This window comes from Falco peregrinus, chromosome 2 (assembly GCF_023634155.1).
Source record: "Falco peregrinus isolate bFalPer1 chromosome 2, bFalPer1.pri, whole genome shotgun sequence".
Classification (NCBI taxonomy): domain Eukaryota; kingdom Metazoa; phylum Chordata; class Aves; order Falconiformes; family Falconidae; genus Falco; species Falco peregrinus.
The window spans coordinates 77,385,209-77,400,455 of NC_073722.1; the positions used below are offsets into that span (position 1 = coordinate 77,385,209).

At 40.8% G+C, this 15,247-nt stretch overlaps 1 protein-coding gene across 5 annotated transcripts in view; it reads left to right on the forward strand.

Moving 5' to 3' along the window:
• The window catches only part of TRIM2 (tripartite motif containing 2), a 117,676-nt gene that overhangs the window by 17,260 nt on the left and 85,169 nt on the right, over window positions 1–15,247 (forward strand). For 2 of the 5 annotated variants that reach the window (XM_027779920.2, XM_027779918.2), the window contains exon 1: window positions 7,387–7,591. The exons of 1 other annotated variant lie outside the window; for it this stretch is intronic. The gene's annotated coding sequence lies outside the window, so the exon portion shown is untranslated. Of the gene's footprint in view, window positions 1–6,717; window positions 6,897–7,386; window positions 7,592–7,746; window positions 8,148–15,247 lie in introns of those variants that run through there. 2 more of the 5 variants (XM_027779927.2, XM_055795139.1) reach the window with 2 other exon arrangements.

The window sequence follows — 15,247 nt, forward strand, 5'->3', positions numbered from 1 at the left end:
CTGGGCATGAGACAATTTTGACAGCTTTTATTTTCTTTTCCAAATTTATGTCAATACAATCTAGACCTTAGCAGAGAAATATGAAAACTTGGATAATTTTCTGCCTGAATAAAACCCCTCTCTTCTGTAGAAGCTCGCAGAATTATTTCCCTTTTCAATTATAATGTTAATGGTTACGTATCTGAATTTCCTGCCTTTCTGGATAAACTAGTGATGCACAGATGTGGTTATCGCCTTTCACTTCAATGCTGCTAGAACTCTGTAATTTCAGATGGTCAATGACAAATGTTACTCTTCTGTTGCTATCTTAATGCAGCCTCCTGTGCTGTAGCTGTATAGATCCAGTGCAGCTTCTTTCTGCTCTATCCATTCTGCACCTACAATTCAGATCGAGATTTCTGGCTAACATTCTTTTGATGTTGATGTTATGGGGCGCTTTTTTTTTTTTTTCAGTCTAAAAGCATTTGATTTCGTATGCATTTTATTTGGATAGGATGGGTACAGAAAGAGTCAAGTAACAATGTTAATTGGCAACATTTCAGGTAGGGTCAATTTATTTGGTCTGGCGATGTAAGAGAAAATGTGGAAGCATTTAGAGTATTTTGGATTGAAAAGGGAAATGTTATGCAGTTTTGTGATTAGAAGCTTACAGAAACATACCCTGTAGAGCAAGGAAAATCATCAGATTAGAAGTAGATAGTAGAACTAGGAGGCTGTTTTAAGTCCAAGACAACCTTGCCATGAGCACAAACAACTCAGACTTCTTGAAATTCTGATAAAATAATACTTGACCCAGTAAATGGAGGATCATTCTCAAATGTTCCTTGAAAAACAGTCTTAAATGATGAGAGCTGTAGGCTTTGCATAGGAAAAAAAGCAAGACATCCTGACTGGGATGGACTGCTGATCTTACATCGGCCTTTTGCAGATCTCTTGATGCTGCCCTCCACCCCCCCACCCCCCCGCCACACACACACATTGCTTAGCCCTCTTAGGAATAGACAGACTGGTATTTAAGGTTTATTTGAGGTGAAGCACCTTGTTTAGAGATGGTGCTTTGCATCTTACGTTGTCATAACATGTAATTTCACAGAGCAGTCTATGTTCCACTCTCCCAGCAGTTGAACATCATCTCTGCTTCTCACCCTAGGGAGCGACTAGTTCATTGGCCATGTCATGCAATCATATCACAAAAACCTTGGGGACTGTCAGTGTTTAATCTGCCCTTAATGAAGCCTGCCAGATCAGCTTACACTATTTGTCACTATTTTCTGGCCTAGCTGCCAGAGCCTTGGCAATGATTTCTGCTTCTAAAACAAGGAAAGAAATAGGCAGGCCTGCAGTTGGGAGCATTAACTGAAATTGAAATCCATGAGAAATCCAGGCAGAAATCCACCTTTGATCTCTTTCCTGTGTGTTCTAGGCTAGATGAAATCAGATTAGTTTTAATCCCCATAATGACTATTTCCTTGGCTGAACCCAGGCAAGATCCATGCAGGGACTGAGGCCAGATGTATGGACTGCCTACTCTCTGGAGTAGACTAGAGTTCAGGAACCCTTGATCTGGAAAAGTCACAGTGAAGTGCAGCCTTGTGCACAGCACTATGGCTTGTTAGTGACCACGCACAGAGCCAGATTGTGTGTTTCTGCACTGAACTCCCTAGCATTTCTGGTTTATGAGTCAGTATGCAGATGCCTGCCAGCTCAGGTGGCCCTGTTTCCACATTGTAGACATGGCCTTAAGTATCTAATGGCCACCCTAAACACTCCAGGCAGAAATGTAGGTCTTTGAAACATGCCACGTAACCCAGGTGTCTGGAGATGCTAAACAGCTGCCAGGGCTGAGCAACTGGGCATCTCCCTCTTCCCAGACACATCAGGACCACCACAGAAGACACTCTGTGCCTATCTTCTCTGAAGCAGTTAGTCTGGCAAAGCTCAGAAATCACCTGCTCAATCTCAGAAAAATAGCTCCTGCCATCAGGGACACAGAAACCTGATTCTACTCCTAATGAACAGCCAATTACTGAAGCAGAGATTGGACTTTCAAGGTTAGTGCCTTAAACAACAGCCTGACTACTAGGCTACACAGCGGTCTCTGTTCCCTTCTTCACTCCCTTTGTTATTTAGTAATATCAGGACAGCAGCTTCAGGAGGATTCCTACCTTAGAATAATCTAAAAAGTTATGGTTAAATAAGGGAATGTTGGTTAAACTTTCAGCTGGCTGCTAGTAGATTGGAGTCCCAGTCTGTCATCTCTTGAGTACTGTAATTGCCTCTCATCTCTTCTCCAGCCAGCTTTTGTGAGAAAGGGAAGTTAACTCAAGAGAATGGGTATGTATGAATCCCAGCTGGAGATGGGCATTTTCCTGCAGCCCAGATGAGGATACCAAGTTCATGGACAGGGTTTAAGATCTTGGCATTTTGCGGTAGCTAAGTTAGGCAGCTCTGTGCTAATGTGCTGGCTTTTGTGAGTGTCATTCCTGTGGATTGCTTAAGCACAGAACTCTTGGCAGGGAGACCTGCAGACTGCAAGGCACCTTGTGGTTAGGAATTGACACCCCTGCCTGTGCCTCTTTGTAAATCTGTCTCTCCCTTTATTTACTGCTAAGATTTTTTTTCCTCATTCAAAGCATGTCAATCCAAGTAGATAGAAAGGAAGACCATTCTCTATAATAGGGCCATGGGAGGAAAGAGATTGCGGTATCGAGAACAGTATAAATCTGATGAGCATGTAATACCCTGGAAATAAAAGTAGCTTGTCTATGTAAAAGCCTAGCATGGAGTTACATGAGGTAGTGTGTCGACTACAGATTTCTTTTGGAATAAGTAATGTGATATTGTACAAAGGGTTTCCATTGTCAGTTCTCTCTATCTCTAAGCAAAGCCATATGTAAAATTGTGTTGCTAAGACATTGTTTTCGTAGGCTTGATATAACAACATGGGAAAAGATGTAGGAAATATACAATAAATGCTGCTGGAATGGTTGGATGCCATTTTAAATAACCACTGGAAGTCTGCCTTTCTTAGCTGCATGGTAGGCTGTAGGGTTGCTATTATGTTGGATGTGTGCCAAACAATGTCCAGGTTGTAACAGCTCAATTACATTTTTTTCTGAGTCTATTCACTGAGAGACCATTATTGCAGATCCTGGGCTGTCAAGAGAAGCTTGGACTCGTGGAGTGAGCTAATTCCCTGATGGAAGGAAACTAACAGCAAGTTCACAGGTTACAGCTGCATCTCTGTGTGCCTGAGTCCTGCTGTGAACGCAAATCTTTCTTTTGTTAGTCTATCTGCCTTCTCAGCAGTATCTCAGCCAGGTTTCTTACAGTGTGATCAGAAATCTGGGTAACTTGGGATCCCCGGGTAGCTAAAGGCAGAGTTTAAGGTAAGAATTGTAAGTGCTGTAGGTTAACATACAGGAAGTACGCTGGTACTGCTCAGGTGCCCACTCCTGAGACTGGTGCCCAAACAGGAAGCGGCAAGTGTCCAGGAGCTGGATACACACAAAATACTTATGTAGATAAGTGGAAAAGGATCCAAGTTTATGCTGCTTCCATGCTGAGCTGGCTAGATGTTACTTAGCTCAGTCCAGAAGCCACGTAACCATGTAGGCTTTTGCTGCGCTATGCTTTTCTGTGTTGGGAGAGTTGGGAAAACTATGAAAAGTAGTTCTTTTGTTCCCATTCTGTGTCAGATATTTGCTTCTTTATGTAAAATAAGCTATTAACTTCATTGCTTCACCTTGTTATGATACTCATTTCTCAGTTTGTCCCTGACATCTTTGTGCAATGTACTGTCTGAAGTTCAAGGTTTTACATGGCAAAAATGTCAGAACTATATGAGTTTGACAGCTTATCCCTTTGTAATACGCTTAAGAAATCTTTTAGTGCTTTTCTGAATATATTGTCTTTCCTAGGGGCACTGAATACATGTTTCACTAGACATTGTCTAATTATTGTGTAATTCTATATATAAGATTAATTCAGAAGTGGATGTAGATGTTTGAAAATATTTTCTGATTTCCATTCTTTTATTTTTTTTACTTTTAGATGGTGAAAGATTGTAAAACAGTGTGGTTGGTATGCCTTGTGGGTAGAACATGAGAGCCTTGGGGTTCAAAAGACAAACACCAGGGAGGCCTGACTCCTGTGTAATGTTTGACTAGGAATGTGATATTTGATAGATCATAAAAGTTTCAGTCATGTAAGGTGGTACTGAACTTTCTCATATCCAATTGAAGTTAACACCATGCACCAAATCTCCTTTGTTTTTCTGTATTACAGAGATAACATTTAATACTTTCACATCTTCATATAACACTTGAATTTCACAGAATAAAAGGTATGTGTGCACAGCTTTTGACAAAATACTGCTCTGAGTAGTTGTTGGAGTAGGTCTCCTGTGCAGGAAAATACAGTTTGGGTATTCAGTGCAATGTATGGAGCAGTTTTCTTCTTGAATTTAAAAGTCAAACTTTTCCCAGTTTGAGGGAAAAACCCCTTTTGGGGATTTTGTATTAGAAAATATCCCATCACTTGTGGCACAAGCAGTTTTTTTGTGAAACCCTGGTCTTGGTTCTTGAACACCTGCTTGGTGAGGCAACGTCCCAAACACCACCTCACCTTCAGGCAGTATGACTCTCCTTTGTAAAAGTGCATGCTGGTTTTGGCTGGAATAGAGCTGATTTTCTTCGTAGTAGAGTATGGGGCTGTCTTTTGAATTTGTGCTGAAAACAGTGTTGGTAACACAGGGATGTTCTAGTCATTACTGAGCAGTACTTCCACAGATTCAGGGCCTTTTCTGCCTCTCATCAACCCCACCAGCGAGCCGGCTGGGGGGCACAAGAAGTTGGGAGGGGACACTGCTGGGACAGCCGGCCCCAACTGACCCAAGGGGTATTCTGTTCCAAATGATGTCACGCTTAGCATATAAAGCTGGGGGAAGAAGGAAGGGGGCCACGTTCAGAGTGATGGCGTTTGTAGCTGTGACACGTAATGGAGCCCCACTTTCCTGGGGATGGCTGGATGCCTGCCTGCTGAAAGGAAGTGGTGAATGAATTCCTTGTTTTGCTTTGCTTACACACACAGCTTTTGCTTTACCTATTAAACTGTCTTTATCTCACTTTTACCCTTCTGATTCTCTCCCCCATGCTACAGGAGCAGGGAGTGAGCAAGCAGCTGTGTGGTTCTTAGTTGCCAGCTGGGTTAAACCATGACAAAGTGTCTCCACTACACAAGAAAGGAACATAAATGCTGTGGGGTTTGAAGAAATGCTTCCTGCCTGCTTTGTCCCACCTGGAGAGCCCCTTTGCACAGGGGAGTCTAGGAGGACCTTGCATAAGTTTTGGGGAAATGTTCTGTAGGCAGGTTGCTCTCTCTTGTTCATCTTCTGAATAGGAGTAGAGAATAAAAATTAGTCCCCATGTATTAATGTATTTCATGCTAATAAAAGTTGCTAGACCTGTAGACAGGTCAGGAGAGATCTCGATCCACTGAGTCACAACACAGATACCTCAAAGGTAGGGTTTTACTAAAGTTTTACCGATAATATTTTTCAAACTGTAATCACTGATTTTGTGTAGTTAAACAGGGGGGTTTGCCTTCTTAACCATTTGACTTTTGATTTGTATTACCAATAGAAGGGTTATCTGCAAGAGTGGCTGAAGATAGAGAAGGGAGGCGAGACATCTACCTACCCGTTTCACAGGGGTCACAAAACATCTGTGACATGGCTACCACTTCATGTCGTTCCCAACCCAGGCAGGTCTTTAGCTGCTGACTTAGAAGGCAAAGCCACCTCACTCAGCCCAACCCCATTACCGGAGGGCTAAACTTCCTACCTCCCCAGCGCGATCTGACAGCTCTGCCCTCCCCACCTCTGCTGTGGGCAGGTTTGTCTCCTCGGAGCTGAAAGGAAAGTCCTATAAACAGCACCGTGTCTTTTCTGCTTCTGCTCCACTGCATGCTCTGCCTCACTGACACACAGCTCCGTTCAGGTGCTTCCTTGAGTCTTACCGTAGCGTGATTTCATAATGTAGTGACTTCAAAGTGACTTCAGAGCTGATATTTCAGTTTTGAGTAAGGTAGATGTAAACAGCATTTGGGCTTACATCGTTTTGAGTGAGGTCCTGGTTGCTTGGAACGATAAACACACAGAAAAAACCCCCTCCACTCCATAAGATGCAGTATTGATTGCTACATTGAGCCATGATGTCAAGTATACGCTTCCCTTCCTCCTTGCTTCCCAGAAATGCTAAATAGTAGACCTTGTTTACTGGAATTTACAAATTATTTTGTCTTTGTGAGTGATGCAATGACAGTGCCCCCTACACTGTCGTTTAATTCATAATACCATTTGGGTTTTTTTTATCCTACATTTCTAATGCAGTTATTAAATAACTATATTTCTTGCCCCCCAGACAGTTCAGCTCTGATTTTATAATGAGAATTTCAGTGTTAGATTATTTTAAAAGAGAATCTAGGCCATATACATTATGTAAGGTTGCCATAGTAACAGTTTCTCCGAGGGGAAAACCAACTGTCTGTAGTTTCCACAGAAACCACTCCCCGCTGAGACAGGTGCCTCCAAGGGAAGTGAAGGGAATATAAATGAGACAGAGAAAAACACTCACACAGATGTCATATGATCTCTGCGGCATCCCCACGCTGTTACAAATTCAACCGAGTATTTCTGGGTTTATTTTCAGTTCGTTGTTTTTTGATTGCATGACTGGCGCCTTCTCTTGCCATGTAAACTCCGGCCACCCTTCCCTCGCATGGAACTGGTTTTGCAGCTGGAGGTACGGCAGTGTTCCACCGTGGCAGTGAACTGACCACAGCAGATACTAAAGCCCAGTGCTCTAGGAACCACTGTGCGTGGGAGAATTTAAATGGTAAATGAGAATTTTCTCCCTTTTTTATTAACTTCCCCACCCCCTCCCCCGACCCCTCAAAGAAGTCAGCAAAGACAGACAGGTATGGAAATACTTTCATCCAGAGAGGAACTGGAGAGGAGTGAAGCTCAACTAATTTGTCAGTTAATTTTTATTCTTTTGGGGTACAAGCATGCACTGCTAGAGAAAATGTATTCTGAAAGATCAGGATGTAGTAAAAAGGAATTAAGTCCTAGGATTTGTTAACTGAGAAAAAGTGGAGAAATTTCTTTAATGTGCTTTAATGTCATGGAGACATGTGTGGATTAACATTTCTGAAATCCTTTTGCACGTTTTTTTCACAAACAGTGTTGATTTGTTTTATTTTTTTCTTCAAGGGCAATAAAACCGTGACATTCATTCAAGGCTTAGTGCAGCCATAACTACAGATTAATGCGCTGGCTACTTCATCTTCATCCTGTCATCTCTGTGCTGCTTTATGGGGAAAGCAGGCTGACATGGTTATTAAATCTGGCAGCTGTGTTGTATGCACATGGGAAGCAAGTAGAGCACAGCATATAGAAAATGAGTAGCTTTCAGATAACAGTCCTCTTTTCACTGCTGCGAGGCTTGAAAGGCAGCCTAAAAAGCTCTTTCTCTTCTTTGTAATCACATCGCTGGATCAGTGCGCAAATATCACAAATACAGTTGCAAATGTAAGTATTCGTTGCCTGTGTGGTGCTTTCAGATTGCTAATTAGGGTTTGTACCTCAGTGTTCTGCTTGAAAAAGCAGAGAGATGAAAGCTGAAAACATCCTGACAGGGAAAGCTGCTCTGCAGTATTGTTCTGGCTTTCAGTGGAAGAGCTACTGAGGGAAAGGGGTGCATGAAAGCTTTCCAGAACAAATAGTTTGTGCTTGTGTTTGTTGATTTTTGGGACATCTGCTTGCTACTTTGTCTGTGAGGGGAGAAGCCAAGCAAATGCAGGAGGTACTTCTGGAGAGATGGTTTTCTGCTTAAGTTAGATATTATTTGATATTAAGGCAAGAAAGATACTTCAACAGTAATAGGACGCTTGTGAATTCTTAGGGGAGAAATCTGCCATGGTATTTTTCACCTGGAGTCTTTTCTTTAAAAATCCATAAATGCAGACCTGGACTTCTTATTAAGAAACTCGACAATAGCTTATTAACAGAAGTGCTGACAAATAGTCGTCATAAGGGGCACCAGTAAGTTTGCATCTGACCTGATAAGAACAATGAACATAGCACGGTGAGCAATGCATGTTTTTCACTAATCTCACTCTGAACATGAAGACAATCTTTATCTGCTATGTGGCATGAAGGCAGGGTAGTAAGGTGGCTGGGAAGCAGCGGAGTTGAAGGTTTTTCAGTGTTGTGGTGATACTGCAAGGAAGAGAATTGCTATTTGTTGGTGGGTTTTGGTCTCATAGCACTGAATAAACAGCATCTTGGGGTTTATTCTTCTTTTTAATTCAAAGCTTCTGTAGTGCATTGTCCTATGGAGTTTATGGCTAGTGAATTCTTACTGTGCTGTGAATGAAATCTGCTTATTGAAAACAGCCACTGATCAGTACCAAGTATAAATATCATATAATTGTACAAGAAGTGCAGGCTGTAGCCAGTTTGTGTTGCCATGTCATGTTTTTTGCTTTAGGTACGGGTTTTGTTATTTCTTAGGGACCATTGTGGTACTGTAAGCCATTTATGAGTTATGTGAAAATGTCATTATCACAGTTAACAGGTGACTGCCATTAAATGAGTAGGGAGAGAAGTATATATGTTGTGTTGTTTGCTGCACACAGGAGGCTAAACATTCGTGGTATAGCCCCCTTGACAGTGCTGCTATAAGACGAGTACGATTGGTGAATCTGTTGATTATAAAATGCTTTTGCGATACGTCAGTCTCATCTTACAGATGTATATGTAGAAGTGCCTGTCTTCATTATAGCAAGTGAAAGGTGATTTTGGAGCTTCTCTTTCCTTCCTCTTGTCTCCTTTCCCCCCTCATAAACAGTCAGAAATTCATAGCTTTCCTGAAACTTAGCGGTGAAAATGGTCATTTTTGATGACAGCTGTGGAGCTAAGCTTCCCAAGCCTGAGTGGCAGCCAGCCAACTGCCGAGGCAAGTGGTGACCTTTCAGGACAATGTCTCTCACAAAAATGTCAAAATACTAAAATGGCAGACATCAAATGCCATGTGCGCAGGGAAGGGTTGTCAGCTGGCAGGCTTTCAGCTGAAGGCAGTTAATCCACTGCTTGCCGGGATTAAACATTGAAAGCCCCTGCCTAAGTCTCTAACATGTAGAGATAATATTCATGTGTGTCCTGAATAATTTCAGAAGTTCTTCTGGGAAGATTTGGGATATGGATAGAAAATTTCAGAGGTGTTTTATTTAAAAATCTGCTCAGTCATCTTCCTGACGAATGTCCAGAAAAGCAGCTTTTTGCCTTTTCTTTTGCACTTTGCATTGCATACCAGTTTTCCTCCCAAATCTCATTCACAATGTAAATGGATCCTGATGAAGCCTAAGCAGAGTTCATTGATGCACAGCAGGATGCTGAAATTCTGATAGTGTGTGCACTGACTTTTTAGGCATATGCTCACTGAATATTAAACTATCCCCTGCAGTTCTTGGTGCCGCAGCCCCGAGCTGAGACTTCATTTGCTATTACATGCATCGATGCTTTGTAACTTTCTTGGAAGGCACTGAGGTGTGAGCTTTCCCATGCTTGCTGGTGTGTCAGCTTCTCAGATACCTTTACCCCTGGTAAACAGATCCGTGACACTGTGATTGCCTGCCTTGTTGGTTTTCCCCCTGCTGCGTAAATATTTCTGGGAGGTGTGAAACTGCCTGATCCTTTACCTCGGCCTGTAGGAAAGCCAGGCAGTGTGCATAGCTGATCAGGGAACTAACCTGTTCACCTTGTGGTTGACCCCACTTGGAGAATAAGAAAGAATACACCAGTGACTGCACCAGACCAGTCTTGTCTGGCCAGTTTGCAACTGGCCACAGTTCAAAAGAAATCTCGGTATTCTCCAGGCAAAGCACAGGGTGAGCTGCCAACACAGGTAATCCCTGAAAAGCAGCCAATGGCCAGGTTTGATGGTGCCAAATCCATTGTTACTACCAAGATGCTGAAAAGGAACATAGTCCTTTCCAGTATTTCTTTCCTTTTTACCTTCTCTTTCATGACAGGTGTTCTGTTTCACTCCAAGTTCTTTCTCTTACTACAAGCAAGCAAAATTTTATAACTGTGTTTTAGTGTTCTTCACTTCTATTCTTAGAGGAAGTGTCATATCGTCCATTCCCCTCTCCCTCCCCCTCCCCCCCCCTCTTTAAAACTGGGAACACTGCATTCCATTACGACCTTCTGTCTTCCGTAGTCATAGGAAAGCGTAAGTCTCCATGTTGGTCTTTATTTTTCAGTCAGTATTCTGTGATCACTCCTCTCTCCTATTCCCTACAAGAAGAATTATGAAGCAAACGAGGTAGGTAAGGACATATTCCCATAAACATCTTACAAAAATTAGTCCTTCCTCCTGCCTTTCCTTTCTCACTTCTTCCCATCTTTAAATTTCTACCTGCTTTGCCACAAGCACTTCTGTGATTTGAGACTTACTAAGATGTAAAAACCTGTCTGGAAGAAAAACATTATGCTCATCTAGTTGAGGAATAAAAAGGTAACTGAGGTACCAATTAACCTAACTTAACACAGATAGCTAGCCTGAGTTTTCAATTTTGATATTAAAACAGCAAACCACATGTAGACACAATCTATTTAATAATCCCTGATATAATGATACAGGGATGAAAAGTAATACAGGGATGCTGCTGTTTCTGTGGGCTTTGCATGAAGAAAAAAATCTGAGAAAAATAACAGCAGCAGCTGTAATTTCTTTTAAATCCAATTATACAGGGCTTGGTTGTTTCCTGAGCAGCTGTACAGTGTCAGATCAGTTCATCAAACATCAGTCATTACACCTGATATGAAATTCTCACTTGCACCAATGGCATTATCATTTTATCCTGCATTTATATTATTTATCTTTACTATTTCTGTAGCATCTAGCAACACTTCTAATGGAAGGCCAATGAGCCAGGTACTGTATAGAAACAGAAGGTAATCCTTGCCCCCAGATTGCTTGCAAGCTATATTAAAAATAAAGCAAAACCCTCTTATCATACAGTTACCAAGTTTCTTGTTTGGCTTTTTGTCTGAATTCAGAATACATATGTCAGTAGTATATTATAACTGAATTAGTTGTCAGGATGCCAGAGTTTGCCTAGACATGGGCTTGAAATTGCATGTAATTAAAGTAAGAAAATGACATACACTTACTGTGACCTTATTTCAAAGCCTTCTTACTGATTTACTTGGAGTATCTCCCTTAGGCTGCTAATGTTTAGCTATTAAGTTAATAAAGTATATTAGTTGAAATTAACTCGACTGACCAAAACATGACTATAATTACAAAATAGTTGTGGGCCACTGGTGAAGATTCCCATTACAATCATTAAGACACTATTGTCAATTACTAAGGTAATAAGGCTCATGATAAACTTAATTACTAAAGTAATAATATTCATTATTAAGTTTAATGAGGTACATTTACCTGCAGTTATTTACAGGATCTATATTTCAGTGTTAATTGTTGACATGTAATAGCAGCGACATGACACATGGCTGTCAGACTTAATTGACTCATCATGGATTATGTACTGTGATTCTAGTAGGTGAACAGGGGGGATCATAATATGGGATGAGAGTCTTCCTCTGTTTTTTCTGTAAGACCAATTTTTCCTGTTACTCTGCTCCTTACTCATCTTACAAGAAGATTTCAGGAGCAGTCACATAGCTGTTAACATCACCTCTTCTGCTACCTTTTGTTTGAACAGGATGGTGTAGGGTATGCAGTAGTTTTTAAACCTGTAAACTATGACTGAATCTGCCATCTGAAATCAGTCAGAGCAAATCTCTAGTTTACAAAGCCATACTATAATACACTCTTCAGTTCTGAAAATATTTAGTTTATTCAGTTTGTATGCTCTTCAGTTCATCCATGAGGCAAGTCTGCAGCATGTGAATAGTATCTATAATTTAACTGAGCAATGTAACTGATATAACTGAGCAAAAATTTATGATTATTCTTTCTGGAAATTTATATTGCACAACCCACTATGCTTTCTAAGTGCCATTTTTCTTATGAGGTCATAAACCTAGTTGTATATGCAGGAATAAAAAAAAATCTAAAGGATCCCAGAGGGCCAAATTGCAGCTGAAAACATCTGATACCTTTTATTTCCCAAGATTTTATAATTTCAGTTTGAAACTGAACTTTACAATAATATCTCTTTTTGCATTGACACTACAACTTGTATAACCATGGTGACATATTAAAACTAACCGTGGGCATTGGTGTCAGCCACAATTTAAATATGTTCTGACAGTGGCACTGTTGTCCCTTCCATAAAGCAGTTGAAAGAATCTAAATGAATGCAAGCTGCCAAACATGAAGGGCCATTGTAATCATCAAATGTCTTTTTTGGGTTTTTTGCATACAGGGAACAATGAATAAAACAGTCTGAAAGATTATCTGGCAGCATGCAATTAATCATAAATCCAGCTTGATCTGGATGGGTAAAGCAGTAGTTTATCAATCTGGTTAGCTAGTACTTTGAAAGGATTTTGCCGAACTCGTTAGTTCGGTAATATTAACACAGGTGCCTCTTTTTTGATGAGACAATAATATGATTCCAAAATGGATAAGCTAGAAGGTCAAGGGCAAAATAATTTATCCACAGGAGTGGTATGGATTACTGTTAAGGACATTCTGAAATCCTGTCCTATCATTCATGTATTTCAAAGCATTCCTAAAAGTAATGACCTAATTTTAAAGACAGTAAATCAGAAATAACCAAATCATAGCAGTTTGTTTGTCTTTTAGAAAGATGGATAGCCTTAATTTAAAGGCTTCAGTACTTTTGAGTCCCCTTTATATATCTAGGGGAGTCATTCAAACAAGTTTTATACTTTTTTTGTTCTGTTTTCCCCCTCCCCTTCAGTTCAGTGGGAATTCACTCACACAAGGGGCCTTTTCAAGAACCAAGAGGGTCTACAGACTGCAAGTGAGCTACCTCTGTTGAATGTGTTATAATGAACCAACTTCCATTCTTCTTTGGGTGGAGATAGTTTCACTGAAAACTGTGTCTTTGGCTGTGCCTTGACAGGTTGCAGTGAAGTACTTCCTCCTAGGTGGCAGGGCTAGTTTTTTGAACAAGGAGATTGACGCTGACTCCCTTGATGTTCAGAGTGTTGCCCTACTGACATATCTGAATCCATAGGTTGTTATAGCTTTGTTGCAGTATGTGTAGCACTCAAATTTTAAATTATTCCTTAGTTAATGCTGAGGCATTAGGTAATTGCTATGTAGAAGTGAAGCAATGAAGGCGAAAATTGATTAAAGAATTAGATCAATTAACACCCAGATTATGTTAGCGTGTTTGGAGTTCTCAGGTCAATATACATATTAACCTTAGGCCAAGACATAGGCATCCTATAAGTGAATGTAACTCATACTGCATATTCTCATGGCAAAATTTTACCCCAAAGGGGCTTCCAAACATAAGTGTTCCTACTGGGTGGAATAGTCAAAGTATTCTTTTTCTCCGTAAAATTAAGATTGTGTGAATTAAAATAAGAAACAGAGGATTTGTTCAGCATTTTTTTGTTTTTTAAGAGCATGTTGAGAGTTAACAGAGTGAAGCTTTTAACATGGATAGCTTTAGATAGTGCTTATAATGAACACCATGCTGTTGACATCGTAGGTCTTCTAGAAATCAATAATTATTGATGAGAAAATAAATCCTTACTTTCATTGCAATTAGGAGGCTCATGGTGGTTTGCTTTGGTTCTGACCTTGATTGTTCATGCACTGAAATAACAGTTGCAACTAATTCCTTTTTCCAGAAATGCTCAGTTGTTGGTCAGCATCAGAGAGTGTAGATAAGGGAGGACCACCATGTAAAACACTTAGTTTTATTTGTTGGGAAGTATGAGGTTATCCTCTTGGGGCAGCAAAGGGCTGCATCATTGGCTTAGGGTAATGCTTCTAAAATTTTTTTCTGTCCTTAAAATGTCTTCTGGAAGGTTTTGTTTTGCTTTGTTCTTGATGATGTGAGGGCAGTTAGATATGGAGAGGACCTCACCTGATTGCAAGTGGAGGGCAGAGAGAAGAAAGGTTTTTGATGCTCCTTGATCCTCAGCCAGCTAGCCCTAGGAGAATCAGAGCTGATGTTATGCAGCCCTGATTTATGGAGCTGGGAAAAGATTGTTTAGATACTTCAGCAGCAGAGACCCCACACTGCTGTGACCCTGTTGTCTGGAAAGCCTTCTCCTGTAACAATACTTCCCCTCTGTTTGTCACTGAGGGAAGTTTTAGTGTTGCCAGAGCAACAGGTGGCACAGTATCACTATGTGATCTTCTGTGCTTCTGGTGAACTATCTAAATAAGGGTGATTATATAGAGAGCTCAAGACAGCCCTTCAACTGATTGGTTTAATCAGGTATGGAGATTAAAAGTAGGTGTAGGGCTGCCTATCACACTGACAGTGCAATTCTCTAGGTTAATGGATTGCTGTCTCTTTACGGGACTGTCTGTCAATGGGTATGTGTACAAAGAAGTCGATAGTGGTTTGTTTATCTACTGATTCAGAACAGATGCTCAAATAGCACAATTTTCATGAAGGAGGAATTGATAAAGAGTGCAGCTGGGGTGTGGATGGTACAAGAAACTCCATCCATCATTTTCCAAAAGGCACAATGAATAGCTTCATTGTTGCTACTAACAATTGTTGGCCATTTTGTTTGCTATGAACAAAGTATGATCCCACTAAAAGCCAACTCGGAGAAATACAGTGACAGGGGAGTCTCTTTTTTTTTTCCATTCACTTGGCTTCATTCACTGAACAGATTCCACTGGCTCTGTCTGGACCAAGTCCTTCCTTTGCTAACCTGCAAAGCCTTCTTCAGCTGCCTAACACAGTTGTAAATAGGGAAGGAATAGCCCTGACATTGAGGAAATAGTGTTAGTACAATATGCAATAAGAAGAGCAATATTTTGTGTTGGGGAATTTTTGTAGGGCTGTATGTAAAGGTACTGTCTTAGGAGTGAGGTGCCCATGGGAATACGTATCCTCATACCAGAGAGTTTCCTTCAGTGCCTTGTGAATTCTGTCCTCTTTTGTTGAACTGAGTTTGATGTGTCTTGTTTAATAACTTCCTCTGCTCAAGGTTTGTCCTTATGGCCATCGCTGGTGCAACCCTTTATGTGAATTTGACCACACTACA